Source organism: Tamandua tetradactyla, chromosome 15, assembly GCF_023851605.1.
Source record: "Tamandua tetradactyla isolate mTamTet1 chromosome 15, mTamTet1.pri, whole genome shotgun sequence".
Taxonomy (NCBI): Eukaryota; Metazoa; Chordata; class Mammalia; order Pilosa; family Myrmecophagidae; genus Tamandua; species Tamandua tetradactyla.
In genome coordinates this window covers 31407060-31425854 of record NC_135341.1, presented here as the reverse complement: position 1 = coordinate 31425854, position 18795 = coordinate 31407060, and the positions used below count along the sequence as shown (strand labels likewise).

Sequence of the window (18795 nt, the reverse complement as noted above, 5' to 3'; positions counted from 1 at the left end):
AATGTCCTTGAGCATATCCATGCTTTCTATAACCCAAGGACCTAATGGAATGTTTGACAGAAGCCAAAGAGGCTGAGGAATCCTTGTTCTTAAGTCTTAGGTCATGTTTAGTCTATATAGTCATAACTATGGTGACTGCTTGAATTGATTCTATGGTGTAAGTGTCTCTCATGTAATTTGCATATTCCTAAAATATAATTTTTAATGGCTGGCTAGGATTTTTTTGTATGGATGCCATACAGCTTGCAGGAAAAATACCCTATTGCTAGGAGTTAGATTTTTCTCATTTTTGACTCTCATAATGAACAGTATTATAACTAAAGAATGCATTGCAAATGCCCTAAAAGATCCTAAAAACCACGTGAAACATGGTTTTCCCGGGGAGTAGTGTCTGCACAGATTCCCCATGAATGTTTTTATTCTCCAGTTTAAGTTGAATCAAGAATGGTCTGGAGAGGGAGGGAGGACAGACACAGGAGGGGTTGAAGGGTAGAAGTAAGGGATGGTTTTGCAGCTGAACTGGATTATTTTTTTAATCATGGATATCTATGACAAGAATTTTAGCCCAGCTGCTGGATACCCAAGAGGAGCCTGATGTTCTGGGATTGCTGAGCACTGACTTTGGTTTTTAGGAATGGAGCCCCAAGTGAAGGTTAGGAAACATCAAATATGGGAGCAATTTCTGAAGTAGGGTAGAATTAGGAGTAGTTGTATTGCTCTGGAGCATCCCTCTGTGAACACCTAGCTCATTGTTTCTCAAAGTATGAGCACCATTGGGTGTGTGGCTGGATTTCAAGTGGCTCATGAGATGATTTTTAGGTGGTGTTCTATGAGCATAAATCACTTGAAAAGAGAGTAAATGCCTTTTGAATTCTTGTTTAGTCCTGTGTTTTGTTTTGTTTTTAATTCATTACAGGATTATTTTATAACATGATACATATCTACATAAATTAGGTTTCTACTTTTGGAAGTAAGCTTTTTTTTTAATCATGTGGGACCTGCTTTTTTTTTTTTACATCTTTTTATTGTGAAATATATATACAAAAAGCAATAAAATTCCAAGTACATTTTAATAAGTAGTTTTGGAGCAGATTTGAAAGTTTGGTATGGGTTAGAGTTCCATGATTTTTGGTATTTTCTAGCTTCTCCAAGACGCTGGAGAACATAAGGAAAATCAATACAATGATTCAGCAGTTATACTCATTTGTTAAATTCTGTTTTCTCTGTTACACTACTCCTTCTCGTTTTTGTGAAAAATAACATATATACAAAAAAGCAATAAATTTCAAAGTACATTGCAACAATTAGTTGTAGAATAGATTTCAGAGCTTGGCATGGGTTACAATTCCACAATTTTAGCTTTTTACCTCTAGCTGCTTAAAAGTACTGAAGGCAAAAATATCAATATAAGGATTCAGCAATCATACTCATTTGTTAAACCCTACATTCTCTGTATAATTCCACCATCATCTTTGATCTTCCCCCCAATCTTTAGGAGTATTTGGACTATACCCATTTTAACTTATTCATGTTGGAAGAGGCTACTGATAATATGGGACAGGGGGATGGAACTCATTGATGTCCTGGAGAGGCTGGCCCCTTTGCACTTCAGGACTTATCTAGTCCAGGGATCCATCTGGAGGTTGTAGGTTTCTGGAAAGTTACCCTAGCACATAGAAGCTTTGCAGAATCCTATATAATGCCCTATATATAGGTATTCTTTAGGATTGGCAGGAATGGTTTTGGCTGGGATCTGGCAAGTTATGTCAGGTAGCAATGTCTAACACAAGCTTGCATAAGAGTGATCTCCAGAGAAGCCTCTTGACTCTATTTGAACTCTCTCAGCCACTGATAACCATATTTGCTACACTTCTTTTCCACATTTTGGTCAGGATGGCATTGTTGATCCCACAGTGCCAAGGCCAGGCTCATCCCTGGGAGTCATCTCCCATGCCACTGGAGAGAATTTCAACCCTGGCTGTAGTGTCCCATGTAGGAGGGACGGCAATGGTTTCACTTGCAGAGCTAAGCTTAGAGAGAGTTAGGCCACATCTGAGCAACAAAAGAGGTCCTCTAGAGGTGACTTTAGGTACACCTATAGGTAGGCTAAGCTTCTCTGCTATATACACACGCCTCTCAAGATCAAGGACTTGGTCTATTAATTTGGGTATCCATAATGTTTGACACAGTATCAGGGGTTTCCCCAGTGGTAAAGCTTAATAGTTCCATATTTTTTTTCTTATCCCTCAAAGGACTTTGCCAATACTTTTTGATTATCTGCTTAATATACTCTGGGATGTATCCAGGTATCATATTAAGCTATACAGGTTTAAAGGTTTTACACTTATTCTGAGCTCCCTGTGTTTGGATGGTTTAAATGCTCTATCCGGACAGGTTGAGTTAGATTATATGCTACAGAAAATTTAGGTTCTGGACAAAATAAACCTTTCTTCCTTTGGTCTCAAAGAGCAGTTGAAGTTCTAAAATACAGACAACGTCTTCCTTACCCCTGTATTCTGAATTACCTTATTCCTGACTTGGCCGGCTTCATTTTATATCTAAATACCAGGCTACACATATATAAACAGCCTCTCAAAATCCAGAAATAACAATTACCATTCTGGCCTAAATGTGACTGCTATAAGAGCTTATAATTTAGGCCCCAGTTTTTGCATACTTATTTTCTAAATGAGGTCATAAAATATTTGCTCTTTTGTTTCTGGCTTATTTTCCCTCACTAAATATCCCACAGGTTCATTCATGTCGTTGAATGCCTCACAACTTCATTCTTTTTTGTCACAGCACAATGTTCAATCATATGTATACAACATCATTCACCAATCTACTCCTCAGACAGTTCATCTTTCATCCATCTCCATCTACTGGGCCTCATGTATAACGTTCAATGTCAACAGTCCATTACACTTTCAATTTTAGATAATTTCATTGTTCCCAAGAGAAAGATAACCAATAAACACATGCTCACCAAATAGAAAATCCAAACCTTCCCCTAACTCTGGTCCCTCCCCCTATTATGTACCCCTGGTATTGCTGCGGTACAGTTGATGTTTTCCTGTTAAATATAGTCTATAGCATGCAATAGCGTTTTCCCCCATACCCCGAAATTATACACTCTTTGTACAAGATTCATATCTTTGCTGTAGTTCATGTAAGAACTTATATTTGTAGTGTTAATCGGTGGGACAGGAGTCTATACAACCCCTTTCAATCATGTTCACCTTCAATTTGGCAATATTACTTACAGACCCACTAGTGAACCACCTTCACTTCTATCTATTCCCTTACAATTAAGTTCAACCTCATTAGCTAATTGTTCACCCATCTCAAGCTTCCATATAGCTCTAGGTCCCCTATACTCTGTTTTAGAAGCCTCTGAGTTTACCTTTACCATGGTCATAAAAGTGGAATCATAGAGTATCTATCCTTTTGGATCTGGCTTATTTCACTCAGCATTATGTCCTCAAGGCTCATCCATCTTGTCATGTGCTTCAGGACGTCATGTCATCTACTGCTGCATGGTATTCCATTGTATGTATATACCACATTTTGTTAATCCACTCATCTGTTAATGGGCACTTGGATTGTTTCCATCTTTTGGTGATTGTAAATAATGCTGCTATAAACATTGTCTGCAAATCTCTGTGTCACTGCTTTCAGCTCTTCTGGATATATACTGAGTAGTGGTATTTTGCCAGGTCATAGGGCAACTCGATATTTAGTTTTCTGAGGAACCACCTGTCTTCCCTAGTGGCTGAACCATTATACATTTCTACCAGCAGTACATAAGTGTCCCAATTTCTCCACATCCTCTCCAACATTTATAGGTTCCTGATTGTTTAATAGCAGCCATTCTTATAGGTATGAGGTGGTATCTCATTGTAGTCTCGATCTGCATTTCCCTTATAGCTAATATGAATGAGCATGCCTTCATGTGCTTTTGAGCTTATCTATACTTGCTCTTCAGAAAAATGCTTATTCATATCTTTAGCCCATTTTGTAATTGGGTTGTTTGTTCTTTTGTTGTTGCATTGTATGATTTCTTTATGTATACAGGATATCAAACCTTTGTCAGATGTGTGATTTCCAAATATTTTCTCCCATTGAGATGGCTGCCTAGCAAAAAAGAAGCTTTGTGGTACTAGATCTTATATTTAGGTGTTTGATCCACTTTGAGTTAATTTTTGTATAGGGTATGAGGTAAGGGTTCTCTTTCATTCTTTTGGCTATTGATACCCAGTTTTCACATGCCCATTTATTGAAAAGACTGTTTTGTCCCAGTTCAGTGAATTTGGTCCAAAATCAGTTGACCATAGATTTGGTGGTCTACATCTGCACTCTCAATTCGATTCCATTGGTCAATACTTCTATCTTGGTGCCATACCATGCTGTTTTGACCATTGTGGCTTTATGATAAATTTTAAAATCAGAAAGTATTAATCCTCCCACTTCATTCTTCTTTTTTAGGATGCTTTTAGCTATTTGGGATCTCTTTCCCTTACAGATGAATTTTCCAAGTCTTCAAAGTAGGTTGTGGAATTTTATTTAGTACTGAGTTGAAACTGTAGATCAATTTGGTAGAATTGACATCTTAACTATGTTTAACCTATCTATACATGAGCAGGGAATGCTTTTTCACATATTTAGATCTTCTTTGATTACTTTTAGCAATGTTACGTAGTTTTCTGTTTACAACTCCTTTACGTCCCTTATTGAGTTCATTCCTAGGTACTTGATTCTTTTAATTGCTATTTTGAATGGAATTTTTTTCTTAATTGACTCCTCAGTTAGGTCATTGCTTGCATGTAGAAACATTACTGATTTTTGCACCTTAATTTTATATCCCTCCACCTTGCTGAATTTTGTTTATTAGCTCAAGTAACTTTGTTGTAGATTTCTCAGGATTTTCCAAGTATAGCATCATGTCATCTGCAAATAATGAAAGTTTTACTTCTTCCTTTCCAGTTTGGATGCTTTTATTCTTTTTTCCTGCCTGATTGCCCTCACTTGAACTTCTAGTACAATGTTGAATAATAGTGGTGACAAAGGGCATCCTTATTTTGTTCCTGATCTTAGGAGGAAGGCTTTCAGTCTCTCTCCATTGACTATGATGCTGGCTATGGGTTTTTCATATATGCCCTTATCATATTGAGGAAGTTACTTTTGATTCCTACTTTTTGACTGTTTTATCAGAAAAGGATGTTGAATTTTGTCAAATGCTTTTACAGCATCAATTGAGATGATCTTATGATTTTTCACTTTTGATTTGTTAATGTGCTGTGTTACATTAACTGGTATTCTTGTGTTGAACCATCCTTGCACTTCTCGGTATAAACCCCACGTGGGTGTGGTATAATTCTTTTAATGGGCTGTTGAATTTGATTTGCTAATATTTTGTTGAGAAGTTCTGCATCTATGTTCATTAGGGAGATTGGTCTGTAGTTTTCTTTTTTATAGCATCTTTCCCTGGTTTTGGTGTTAAAGTGATAAGAGCTTCATAAAATGAGTTAGGTAGTGTTCCTTTTTCCTCAATTTTTGGGAAAAGTTTGAGCAGGATTAGTGTTAATTCTTTTTGGAATGATTGATGAAATTCCCCTGTAAAGCCATCTGGTCCTGGGCTTTTCTTTGTAGGAAGATTTTTGATGACTGATTGAATCTCTTTACTTGTGATTGGTTTGTTGAGATCTTCTATCACTTCTTGAGTCAGTGTAGCTTGTTAATGCATTTCCAGGAATTTGCCCATTTCATCTAAGTTGTCTAGTTTGTTGGCATATAGTTGTTCATAGTGTTCTCTTATGATTTTTTTTTTATTTCTTCAGGGTCTGTGGTAATGACTCCCCTCTCATTTCGATGTGCTAGTGGCACATCGATTTTATTGATTTTCTTGAAGAACCAAATTTTAATATTATTGATTCTTTCTTTTGTTCTTTTGTTCTCCTATTCATTTAACTTGGCTTTAGTTTTTTTTTTTTTTTAATATTTCTCTTCCATTTACTTTGGGGTTAGTTTGCTGTTCTTTCTCAAGTTCTTCCAGCTTAGCAGTTGAGTCCTCAGTTTTTGCTCTTTCTTCTTTTTTTTATATAGGTATTTAGGGCAATAAATTTTCCTCTCAGCACAGCCTTTGCCACATTCCATAAGTTCTGATATGTTGTATTCTCATTTTCATTTGTCTCCAGATAGCTACTTATTTCTCCAGCAATTTCTTCTTTGACCCATTCATTGTTTAAGAGTGTGTTATTTAATCTCCATATATTTGTGAAAGTTCTCGATCCTTGGTGGTTATTGGTTTCCTGCTTCATTCCACTGTGATCAGAGAAAGTGCTTTGAATAATTTCAGTGTTTTTAAGTTTATAAGGACCTGTTTTGTGTCCCAGCATATGATCTATCCTGGAGAATGTTCCATAAGCACTAGAGAAGAATGTATATGTATATCCTGGTGTTTTGGGGTGTAATGACCTATATATGTCTGTTAGGTCTAATTCATTTATCAAATTGTTTAAGTTCTGTATTTACTTGTTGATCCTCTGTCTGTCTGGTTGTTCTATCTACAGAGGAGTGTGGTGGATTGAAGTCTCCTACTATTATTGTTGAAGCATCTGTCACTCCCTTCAGTTTTGCCGATGTCTGTCTCATGTACTTTGGAATTCCTTGATTGGGAGCATAAACATTTATGATTATTATTTCTTCTTGGTGAATTGTCTTTTTTACTAATATTTAGTATCCTTCTTTGTCTTTTATGATGTCTTTGCATTTAAAGTCTATTTTGTCCAATATTAGTATAGCTACTCCTGTTTTTTTTTTGGTTATAGCTTGCATAGAACATCTTTTTTCCATCCTTTCACTTTCAATCTATTTGTATCCTTGTGTCTAACATGAGTCTCTTGTATGCAGCATACAGCTGGATTATATTTCTTAATCAATTCTGCCAATTTGTATCTTTTAATTGGTATGTTTAGTCTGCTAACATTCAAAGTTATTACTGTAAAGGCAATTCTTGAATCCACCATCTTATCCTTTGGATTTTATTTGACAGATCTATATATTCTTTTCCCTCTTTCTCTTTTTATCCTTTAAGATACCCTTATTCATGCTCCTCAGTTCTGTGCCTTCCTCCAGATGTTCCTCTCCTGCCTTTTTTTTCCCAGCTGGCAGATCTCCCGTTAGTATTTCTTGTAGGGCTGGTCTCTTGTTGACATATTTTCTCAGCCTTTGTTTGTCTGTGAAAATTTTAATCTCTCCCTCAGTTTTCAAGGACAATTTGACTGGGTACAGAATTCTTGGCTGGAAGTCTTTCTCTTTCAGAATCTTAAATATATTGTACCACTGCCTTCTCGCCTCCATAGTGCCAGCTGAGTAGTCCAAACTCAGTCTTATGTGGTTGTTTTTTCTTGTCGCTTTCAGGATTTTCTGCTTCTCTCCAACAATTGAAAGACTGGTTAGTGTGTGCCTTGGGGTAGGCCTATTTGGATTTATTCTATTTGGAGTTCATTGGGCCTCTTTGATTTGCATGTTTTTGTCCTTTATAAGAGTTGTGAAATTTCCCCTCATTATATCCTCCACTAATCTTCCTAGCCCTTTACTCTTCTCTTCTCCTTCTGGGACACTGATGGTTCTTATAGTTGTGAGCTTTGTTTTGTCCATCATTTCCCTAGATTCAATTCAAATTTTCCATCTTTTTTGTCATTTGCTCTTTTGTGTGTTTGAAATCAGTTGTCCTCCCCTTTGGTTCACTTATTCTTTCTCTTGCCTATTCAAATCTGCTGTTGTGTGTCTCTAGTATACTTTTTAATTGGTCTATAGCATCTTGCTGGATGGGTGTGGAACAGGATGTGGGGCGTAGGAAGGGGCACAATAGTGTGGTGATGTGTTGTAGCGTAGGTACATGCATGGGTCAGGGACACTATGCTGATGTCTGTGAGCATAGGGTGTGGGTCACGGGATTGTGAAGGTGTGGTCGGGGGCTGTGGGGATGAGGTGCAGCTCAGGCAACCTTGGAGACCAGGGGAAGGGTGTGATGTGGAAGACACATAGGAGGCAGATGGTGGGGCTGAGCGGATGTGCTGGGCTGGTACATGGGCAAGATGCAGGTGGGTGTGTGGAGTGCATGTGTCATGGGGGTCAGGGTGTGAGGTATAGGGCTAGAAGTCAGGGCACAGGGAGGGCAGGGCACAGGTGTGACCTCGTGCAGGAGGATGGGTACAGGGGGGCAGTGACATGGATATTGAAGTATGTAGGGGCTGGGCACAGGTCACAAAGATTGCCAGACATTGGTCAGGGGTGGGTGATGTCAGGTGGGTTGGGCACTGGTGAAAGTGCGCAGGTGCAAGGGGGTGGGGTAGGGGTGCACGTGTGTGCAGGATGGGGGCTATGTGGCACAGATGTGCACAAGAGCACCTGCCAGGTGTGGGAGAAGGGCACTTGTGGCAGGGGTGGGGCAAGGGTGTATACATGTGCAGGGAAAGGGGGGTGGGGTACAGGGGTCAAGTGGTCAGTGCACAGATACGTGCACTGTGCCTGACGGGGAGGATGTGGTTGTGCCTGTGAGTGTGTCTGGGGGGCAAGGCCATGGTGTGGGCGGATCTGGGTGGGGCAGGGCCCTGGTGTGCTCGTGCGGAGCTCAGAGGCAGCAGGATTTCATGGGCTAGGGGGCGGGTGTGACCTGGATGCGCAGGTAAGCACTTGCCCAGAGCTAAGGGGGCATGGCATGATTGCGTGCATGTGTGTGCACAGGGGTGGGGTGCCGGGTACTTATGTGCACGTGGGCAGTGCTGGGCGTGGGGGTGGAGCAGTGTTGCACAACTGCATGGGCTGGGTGCAGATTTGGCCCAGGTATGAAGGTAAGTTCTTGCAGCCCGGATACACAGATGACGGCCTGCAGAAGGTAGGGAGGGGGAGGGGGAGGTTGAGGGGCCGGATGTGGATGCACGGGTTTTGAGAGGGCGGGGTGAGACTGCTCTTGCTTCAGGAGAGGTAGGTTGGGCTGGGACAGGCTTGCACACGCTTAGGGTAAGGGGGTGGGGGTGGGGATGCTTGGAGTACTGTGTGGAGAGGTGAGTGACAGGGTTCAGGTGTGTGGGGTATGGGGGAAGTCGCGGTCCTGGGGCGGGGGCTGCTCTGTGAGGGTAGCTCCTTCAAGGAGCCGGGCTTGGCTTCTGTCCTAGTCCCTGTCTCCTTGTCTGTGCACTCGTGAGGGCTCTGGGCCTCTGTTTGGAAAGCAGCGTGTTAGGCTGTTTGCACTAGCTGGATGGCCTCTGGTTCCCTGCATCTCAATTCTTCTGCTTTTTCAGCCAGGTAGGTGGTGTAGAAGACTCTCCCAGGTCACTTACATCCTGGAATCACTCTCCTGATCTTTTTTTTCTGTCAAGAAACTAGCTAGCTATTCCTTGAAGCAGGAGTAAACTTGACCTGTCCTATTCTGCCATCTTCCCAGAACTCTCCCTTCTGTTGTTTTTTAAGGAGCCAGTTTCAGTTAGTGCAGGACTATCTTTTTATTTATTTATTTATATTAGAGAAGTTGTAGTTCTACAGAAAAATCTGCAAAAAGTACAGATTTCCCATACTTCCCTCCTCACACATACGTGAAGTGTGGTACGTAAGGTGTGGCATTAGTGTGGTACTCTTGTTAAAATTGATGACACAATATTATAATAATACTGTTAACTATATCCATAGTGTACATTAAGGTAAATGCTTATTTCATATTTATTAATTTTTTTTGTAGTGTATGCAATTTTGATCTTATTCCTTTTTTATACAATTTCAGCTATATTCTTTGTGTGTTTACCATGGGGCTTAAATTTAACATCCTAAATCTATAATAATCATGTTCACTTTGATACAACTTAATTTCAATAGCATATTCAAATACTCTTCCTGTAATCTTGCATATCCCTACTTTTTTGTTGTATTTGTTACAAATCATATCTTTATACATTGTATGCCCCAAACCATAGATTTACCATTACTTTTCATGTCTTTACATTTTAGAACTTGTAAAAAGTAAAAAATGGAGCTATGCACAGAAAAAATACAATACGCTAGTACTGGTATTTATAATTACCTGTATGACTGCCTTTATTAGAGATCTTTATTTCTTTTTTTAGTTCACTGTTTGTTTAGTATCCTTTCCTTTCATCTGAAGGGCTCCCTTTAGGTTTTTTTTTTTTTTAGTAAGTGGTGGGGATTCTATTCAACAGTCTCATTATAAAATCAACCAGAACGCACATGGCAGCAGAATTTGGGAAGGCTCCTGCTGGGCTGCTGTTAGGGCAGGCACGTCTCTGATACTACTGGCCTGCCAGGCTCTGTGGGTGGGCATGTGTTTGTAGCTCAGACCTGGACAGCGGGAATGGCTGGGCAGGTCAGAGTGGGCTTGACATGCCCAGCTTGGGGCTTCCCAAGTTCAGGCATCAGGCATCCCTCTTCCACCGCTGGTTCCCTCAGCTTTTGTTTATCTGAGAATGTCTTAATTTCACCCTCATTTTTTAATAAGTCTTGCCAGTTATAAAATTCTTGGTTGGAAATTATTCTTTCCCAGCACTTTAAATATCTCATCCCACTGCCTTCTTGCCTTCAAGGTTTCTGATGAGAAATTGGAATTTAATCTTGGGAAATTAAGACATTGGGGATATCTTGAATACACACGTTACTCTTCTCTTGCAGCTTTTAGAGCCTCTGTTTGTTCTTGGCATTGTATAGCTTGACTACTGTTCTAGTTTGCTAGCTGCCGGAATACAATATACCAGAAACAGAATGGCTTTTAAAAATGGGAATTTAATAAGTTGCTAGTTTACAGTTCTAAGGCTGAGAAAATGTCCCAATTAAAACAAGTCTATAGAAATGTCCAATCTAAGTCATCCAGGAAAAGATACCGTGGTTCAAGAAGACCGATGAAGTTCATGGTTTTTCTCTCAAGTGAGAAGGCACATGGCGAACACAGTCAGGACTTCTCTCTCATCTGGAAAGGCATGTGGCGAACATAGTGTCATCTGCTAGCTTTCTCTCCTGCCTTCCTGTTTTATGAAGCTCCCAGGAGGTGTTTTCCTTCTTCATCTCCAAAGGTCACTGGCTTGTGGGCTCTCTGTTTCTCACAGCTGCATCATTCTGCTCTCTCAGAATCTCCCACATCCTCTTTTATAGGATTACCCAAATGGGTGGAGACATGTCTCTATAATCCAGTTTTAACAACCACTCTTGATTGAGTCACATCTCCATTTGATTACATCTAATTACAGTTTCAAACATTCAATACTGAATAGGGTTTAGAAGAAACAGCTGCCTTTACAAAATGGGATTAGGATTAAAACATGGCTTTTCTAGGGTACATGCATCCTTTCAAACCAGCACAACTACACTATGTCTGGGCATGGATCCATTCGAGTTTCTCCTGTTTGGTATTCACAGAGCTTTCTGGATTTGCGTATTCATGTCTTTCATTAAATTTGGGAAGCTTTTTCTGTACTATATCTTTTATAGTATTTCTGAAGTTTTCTCTATTTCTTCTCTTTCTGAGATTCCCGTAATGAATTATTGGTACACTTGATGCTGTCCCAGGGGTCTCTTAGATTCTGTTCATTTATTTTTTTCATTCTTTTTTCTTTCTGCTCCTCAGACTGAATTATTTTAATTGTTGCATCTTTGAGTTCACTGATCCTTTCTTCTGCTAGTTCTAATCTGCTATTGAAACCCTCTAGGGATTTTTATTTCATTTACTGTGGTCTTCAACTCCAGAATTTCTGATTTTTTTTAATTGTGAAAAATAACATACATACAGAAAAACAAGAAATTTTAAAGCACACTACAAAAATTAGTTATAGGACAGATTTCAGAGTTTGGTATGGGTTACAGTTCCACAATTTTAGGTTTTTCCTTCTAGCTGCTCCAAGGCACTGGAGGCTAAAGGAAATATCAATATAATTATTCAGCAGTCATACTTATTTTTTAAATCCTATCTTCTCTGTTATAATCCCACCTTTTCTTTTGATCCTTCTCCCAATCTTTAGTGGTATTTGAGCTATGCCCATTCTAACTTTTTTTTTATATTGGAAAGGGCTGTTGATAATATGGGATGGGGGATGGAACTAGTTGTTGTTCTGGAGAGGCTGGGCCCTCTGGGTTTCAGGACTTATCTGGCCTAGGAACCCATCTGGGGTTGTAGGTTTCTGGAAAGTAATCACAGTGCATGGAACCTTATAGAATTTCAGATAAAGCCCTAGGTGTTCTTTAGGGTGGGCAGGAATGGTTTGGGTTGGGTTTTGGCAAACCATAATAACTAGAAATATCTAGCTAAAGCTTGCATAACAGTTACCTCCAGAATAACCTCTCAACTCTATTTGAACTCTCTCAGACAATGATACCTTCTTTTGTTACAATTCTTTTTCCTATTTAGTCAGGAAGGCATTGTTGATCCTACAGTACTAGGTCCAGGTTCATCCTTGGGAGTCATATCCCATGTTTCCAGGGAGACTTTACTCCTGGATGGCATGTCCCATGTAGTAGAGAAGGTGATGATTTTCCTTGCAGAGGTGGGCTTAGAAAGTGAGAGGCCACATCTGAGCAACAAAAGAGGTCCTCTGGAAGTAACTCTCAGGCATAACTATATGTAGACTTAGCTTCTCCACTATATAAATAAGCTTCACAAGAGCAAGGATCAAGATCAAGGGCTTGGCCCATTGACTTGGGAGTCCCTAATGTTTGAGAGTGAATTAGGGGTTTCCTCAGTGGTAAAGCTTAACAGCTCCATATTTTTTCTCCTATCCCTCAAAGGAATTTACCAATACTTTTTGATTTTCTGCTCAACATACTCTGGATGTATCCAGGCATTACACAAAGCTATACAGAATTACAAGCCCTCATTCCCATTCTTAGCTCCATGTGTTTGGGTTACTTAAATGATCTATCCAGACAGGCTGAGTTAGATTATGTGCTACAGAGAATTTAGATTTTGGACAAAGTAAACCTCTCTTCCTTTGGTCTCATACAGTGGGTGAAGTTCAAAAATACACACAATGTCCTCCTTACCCCATATTCTGATTTACCTTAGTCCCAACCCGATCAGCTTCGTTCTTATCTCTAATTGAAGTGTGATCTCTCTTTCAATTTCTTTAACATTTGTTGTATGTGTCAATGCTGACTTTCAGAGCTGCAGAACTCCTACTCTGAGTCTTAGTTGTAACACATGTACCCAAAGTTCCAGGGAAATACCAGGTTATACATATATAGCCCAGCCTTTCAAAATCTAGAAATAACGATTACAGCTCCGGACTAAACATGACTGCTATTAGAACTTACAATCCAGGTCTCAATTTTTTTATGAGTATTTTCTAAATGAGACCATAAAATATTTCCACTTGCTTCTGGCTTATTTTGCATCACATAATGTCCCTTAGGTTCATTCACAACATTGCATGCCTCACAACTTTGTTCCTTTCCATAGTGGCACAATATTTAATTGAATGTATACATTACAGTTCACCATTCTACTTTGCAGTCAGTGTATCTTTCAGCCACTTTCATCTATTGGGCATCATGTATAGTGTGAAAAATCAACAGTCCCTATCTCACATTATCCTCACTTAGTGGAATAATCATCAACACTCTCAATTTAGACAATTTTCATTGCTCCCAAGAGAAAAAATAAGCGATAAACACACCCTCACCAAATAGAAAATCCAGACCTCCTCTTAATTCTTGTCCCTCCCCCCAGTTATTTACTCCTGGTATTGCTGTGGTAATGTTGATGCTTCCTGATAAACATAGCCATAGCGTGCAAAAGTAGTTTTCCACCTATACTCCGATATTATAAACTCTTTGTATGAGATTCATTGGTTGGTGTGCTGGTTTGAAATGATGTATGTACCCTAGAAAAGCCATGTTTAATCCTAATCCCATTTTGTAAAGGCAGCCGCTTCTTCTAATCTAATCTTCTAATCGATACTGTATGTTTGAAACTGTAATCAGATCATCTCCCAGGATGATGTGATTTAGTCAAGAGTGGTTGTTAAACTGGATTAGGTGACGACATGTCTCCACCCATTTGGGTGGGTCTTGATAAATTTTCTGGAGTCCTGTAAAAGAGGAAACATTTTGGAGAAAGAAGGAGATTCAGGGAGAACAGAGAAGAACGACATAGCTATGAGAAGCAGAGAGCCCACAAGCCAGTGACCTTTGGAGATGAAGAAGGAAAACGCCTCCTGGGGAGTTTCATGAACCAGGAAGCCAGGAGTGAAAGTAGCAGGTGACGCCTTGCTCGCCATGCGCCCTTCCAGCCAAGAGAGAAACTGTGGCTATGTTCACTTCGGGCCTTTCCAGATGAGAGAGAAACCCTGAGTATCATCGGCCTTCTTGAACCAATGTATCTTTCCCTAGATGCCTTTGATTGGACATTTCTATAGACATATTTTAATTGGACATTTTCTCAGCCTTCAAATTGTAAAGTAGCACCTTATTAAATTCCTCTTTTTAAAAGCCATTCTGATTCTGGTATATTGCATTCTGGCAGCTAGCAAACTAGAACAGTTGTTTTCTTTTTAAAATTTCTAACTCTTTAATGAGATTATTATATTGTTCATTCATTGTTTCCCTGACATCCTCTGATTCTTTCTTCATGTTGGGCATATTAAAGGTCATTTTCAAAGTCTTTTTCTTTGTATGTTCAAAGTCTGGTCAAAAACAATTGACAGTGTTTGGGTTTTTGTTTTATCCCTTTGGTTGGGCCATCATTTCTTGTTTCTCATCTTGCTATCTTTTGTTGCACATGGACATTTTAATATTTTAATGTGTTAGCTCTGAGATTTATTCCCTGAGCTGTCTGTTCCTTAAATTCCTTAAGTTTGTATCCAGATAGACATTTCCTTGAGTGCAGGAGCTAACAACAACAAGCAAAACAATGCAAAAAAAATGACTTGCATAGTTTTTGAAAATTGGCTCTCTCTTGGCTGGTGCTTTCCTGCCAAGTTTAGTCCTCCTGTCAAGAAGATCCACCCAAGGTAAATGCAAAGTGCAGGGACTTTTCCATCTTTTCTGAGCCAATGTCTTATCCTGGGCTTAGACTCAGTGTCCTAGGAATTCCCTCTACTTTCTATGAAATAGACCTCCCAGGGTGCCTTCTTATATATCTTAAAGCAGAAGTCCTTTGCCCCAGGCTGCTTTGTTTTAACTGTTTCTTATACTGCTTTAGCTGTCTGCAAGTTGCTTCTGCATGTGGGGCAAGTTCTGGGTGGGTAAGCCAGAAACAAGTGTCCTGGTTCACTTCTTCAAATCACACTGACATTGGCATGCTAGCTACCCTAGTATGCATATGTAGTTTACTTTGCTCCTTCAGAGTGGCATGAGGGGCCCTCAGTAGGAAGGCAGGTTATCTCCACGTTGCACCAGAGAAGGGCAGGGGAAGAGCAGCATGGATGCCATGAGCTTCTTGTACTGGTTTTAAGTTGGGTATTCTTGATTTGGCACTCATCCTTGAACTGTTTTCTGGAGTTTTGAGATAGATGTCTTTACCAGTTTTTTCCAGTTCAAAGATTCTGTGAGGGAATGGCACCCTGGAGTGTCTTATACCACCATGTTGGAGGACTGGAAGTCTGGATTTTCTTTAACTCCTAACGTTTTCTAACATTTCTTTTTGACAAGGAGAGAGCAAGGCCCTAGGGTCAAAGTCCCAGCAGGCTAAAATCTAATTCCATTGTTATGCTTTTATTATTTCTATGTACATCTAATTATCTAGTTACTTTCTAGTAATGGCAAGAGATCTTGGTAATGATTTTAAGATTTCTTTAAAAATATGTTTATTATAAAGAAGGTTGAAAAAAGTAGACTGTAAGAAAAATTATAAGTAAATTAGAGTACAGTTGCTCTTCTGATATGGCAAAACATCATGACATGATATAAAAATAACTGAAATTTGGAACAAAGTGGGTAAACTCAGGTATCATTTCCAGTATGAGCTCTTTATAGCTGTATCCTTGATCCTCATTTATGGATCCATTTTAGGGTCTCAGCTTGATCTTCTTTTTTCTTTCTCATCTGCTTTTAACTTCACACAGTAGGGACATTTAGTTGGATCTTAAAAGCATTTGCCACATAATAGAGAGTGGGAATAGGGAGACCCTTAAGGTACCTGACCCTAAGTGCAGGTCACAGTCAGACTTTTCTTCATCTAAGGGAATTTGCTTATAATAGGAAGGCACTTAGAACCAGTGACTATAGAAGAAATCATTGAAAAGCTTTGGCAAATGATACTTTCTGGGAGTTGGAGAAATATTTCTCCTTTTCTTTCTGGCAGCTAGGGGAGCAGATAACCCTATAGAGAAGCAAACAACAGCAATAAAAACTAAAGCCCCTGAACAAGGCTGAAGGGGGATGTCAGCTCTGAGAGGGGAAAGAGAAAGAATCAGCACTGGAGTGCAGCACAGGTGAGATTTTTATATTAAGCAAGTGGAAGTCTACAGGGGGAATATCAGGCCGACTTTATTTTTTTTTATGACAGAATCAATAGAATCTAATCAAGTTTTGAATGCAATCAGGGTAAGATGAGAAATACCAAATAAGTCCTTGTCAACAGTAGCTGGAATGTAATTGTGTCCAGAAGGGATTACCAGAATGATGTCCCACATTTTTTTCCAAGCCTCGCTAGGAAGGGAGACTAAAATTAAGGAAGGGAGACATAGTTTGGGTACATGTCCCCAGAGCGTTGATACCCTGTTTTGTTTAGATTTTTTATTCTTCTCTGTAGAGCACATTTTATTCTTCTCTGGGATCAGGCTTTTAGCTAAGTAAGGAAGTGAAAAAAGTTGTACTTTTGGAGGAAGTTGGTAAGGAGAGTCACAGTTCACTCTCTAGTGCTCTCAGAAACTTGTGGGGTGTTCAGATAATAGACACTTAGGTAGGAGATGATGGGGACTGGGGGCCCCAAAGGCAGATAGGATTTAAGGTCATTCATAACCTTCCTGCACCCCTTATCCAAGTCACCCCATATATGAATAACCCAAGTGAAAACAGAGTGCTCAGCATGCACTTCAAGCATCCCCCAAACTGACATATTGGTACAATCTTCTTAAAACAGGAGTGTTGCTCTCCATATGTGCTCTAGACCCCAACCAGATACTCCCTCTAACTAACCCCCTGTAGGAATTCTGGAGCCACCACAGAAAGGTGAGTATACTGGGAACACGTGAAAAAAGTGGGAAAGCACATGCCGATAATAACTCTATGGCTACCTTAATTATATAGAATTTGGCTTATGATATGCCTGATTTTATCTGTGTTTATTTTAAGGCTCTAATGGTAGTCTTGAGCACCTAATAGATGCTCAAGAAACATCTGCGAATGGTTGGATGAATGAATAAGTGAAAGTCTCCAGTGAAGGAGCTGGGACTCAGAGAGGAAATAACTTGCCTGAGGTCACATGGCCCAAAGGCTGGAATTCAGACCTAAGAACCCCATTCTCTTTCTATCACACACTGAGACTTGGCTGGATGGTGCAGTAGAAAAAGCTAGAAATACAAGGCAGGCTTGAGGAGACTGTTATAGGAACCAACCAAGGCTGGAAGTTTCAGAAGAAAGAACCAGCCCTTGATCATAGGTTTCTGTTTCCTTTTCATATGGACATGTTCACATTAGCCAGTGAACACACTGCTAATTTGTAATAACATTTGTCTTTATAAAACAAAACCAAACAACAACACTATGGTACTCCATCTTGGATATCTCAACAGGTAGCTCTGGTGTTACAATCTCAAGTTACACTTTAAAAATATTCTCTTCTCAGCCTACCTTGCTTGGATAGTTGATTTAGAAACAACTGATGAAGTCTATTTGCCATATGGGTAAGTCGACTTTTTAAAAGTAGATATTCTGTATCCTTGCAGCTCCCACAACTGTTGTCATAGTAACATTTCTCTCCTCAAGGTCCAGAACGAATGGTCCATGGAACCAATGGCAAGGTAGGTCATGAATGAAGAGGGCTTTGGTGACTTTGCCTCAGTGCCCAGTTGGCATGGCCAGGATTTTAATGGTGGGGGGCTCCCAGAGGGTTCCTATGGCTCAGCTGGAAAGTTCTGTAGCAGGACTGAGTCGCAAGAGGAGAGCAGGGGAGGGGGAGACGGGAAGAGCAGAATCTGTGAGGGGAGGCTGGCAGAAGCTGTACCTCTGCATTAGGATTTGGAAGGTCTGTGAGCCTAGGATGACCTGTCCAAGATGCAGCTGCGGGGTCTCGGAGTGCTCAAGGCTCAACACTATCCCCACTGCATGGTAGGAATTGGCAACCCCTGCAGTCCAGAACTCATTCAGAGATGGTTCATGAAGGCTCATATCAGTTACCAATATGAAAGTATGCCTGCAGGAGACCTCTATTTTATTTACTCATTTATTCATTTATGTTAACAACTACTGAGCCCGACACTGTGCTGGCCAGGGCTGGCTTCCTGGGCATGTGACTTGTGCAGCTGCACAGGACCCTATGTGCGGAAGTACTTTACAGTTGGTTTAATGCTCAACAGGCACCATCTTGGAATTCTTAATACTTTTTGAACAAAGGTCTCCACATTTTCGATTGCACTGGACTCTACACTGAGGATACAGTGTTCAGCAAAGCCATACACAAAGCCATACATACCTGCCTTCCTGAAGCTTATGTTGCAGTAGGAGAGATGCCTGAACATAAGCATGACACAAATCAATGTAAGATTAGGACTAATCTGTGCTGTGAAGGAGAGGCATGTAATGCCGAGGAGGAAACGACAGTGGAGATGGGGTAAGTTCATATTACAGTGGAAGGGCTTA

The 18795-nt window shown here is 40.0% G+C and overlaps 2 long non-coding RNA genes across 3 annotated transcripts in view; one reads left to right on the top strand and one right to left on the bottom strand.

Annotated features, from left to right (window-relative positions):
• LOC143657900 (uncharacterized) overlaps positions 1-17219 on the top strand; it is a 33024-nt gene extending 15805 nt beyond the window's left edge. The window contains exons 3-4 of the long non-coding RNA XR_013163018.1: positions 16298-16427; positions 17078-17219. This is a non-coding gene — a long non-coding RNA (uncharacterized LOC143657900). The remainder of the gene's footprint in view (positions 1-16297; positions 16428-17077) is intronic.
• LOC143657898 (uncharacterized) overlaps positions 1-17893 on the bottom strand; it is a 31821-nt gene extending 13928 nt beyond the window's left edge. For both annotated transcript variants that reach the window (XR_013163015.1, XR_013163016.1), the window contains exon 1: positions 17788-17893. This is a non-coding gene — a long non-coding RNA (uncharacterized LOC143657898). The remainder of the gene's footprint in view (positions 1-17787) is intronic.
• Between the last annotated feature and the right edge of the window lie 902 nt (positions 17894-18795).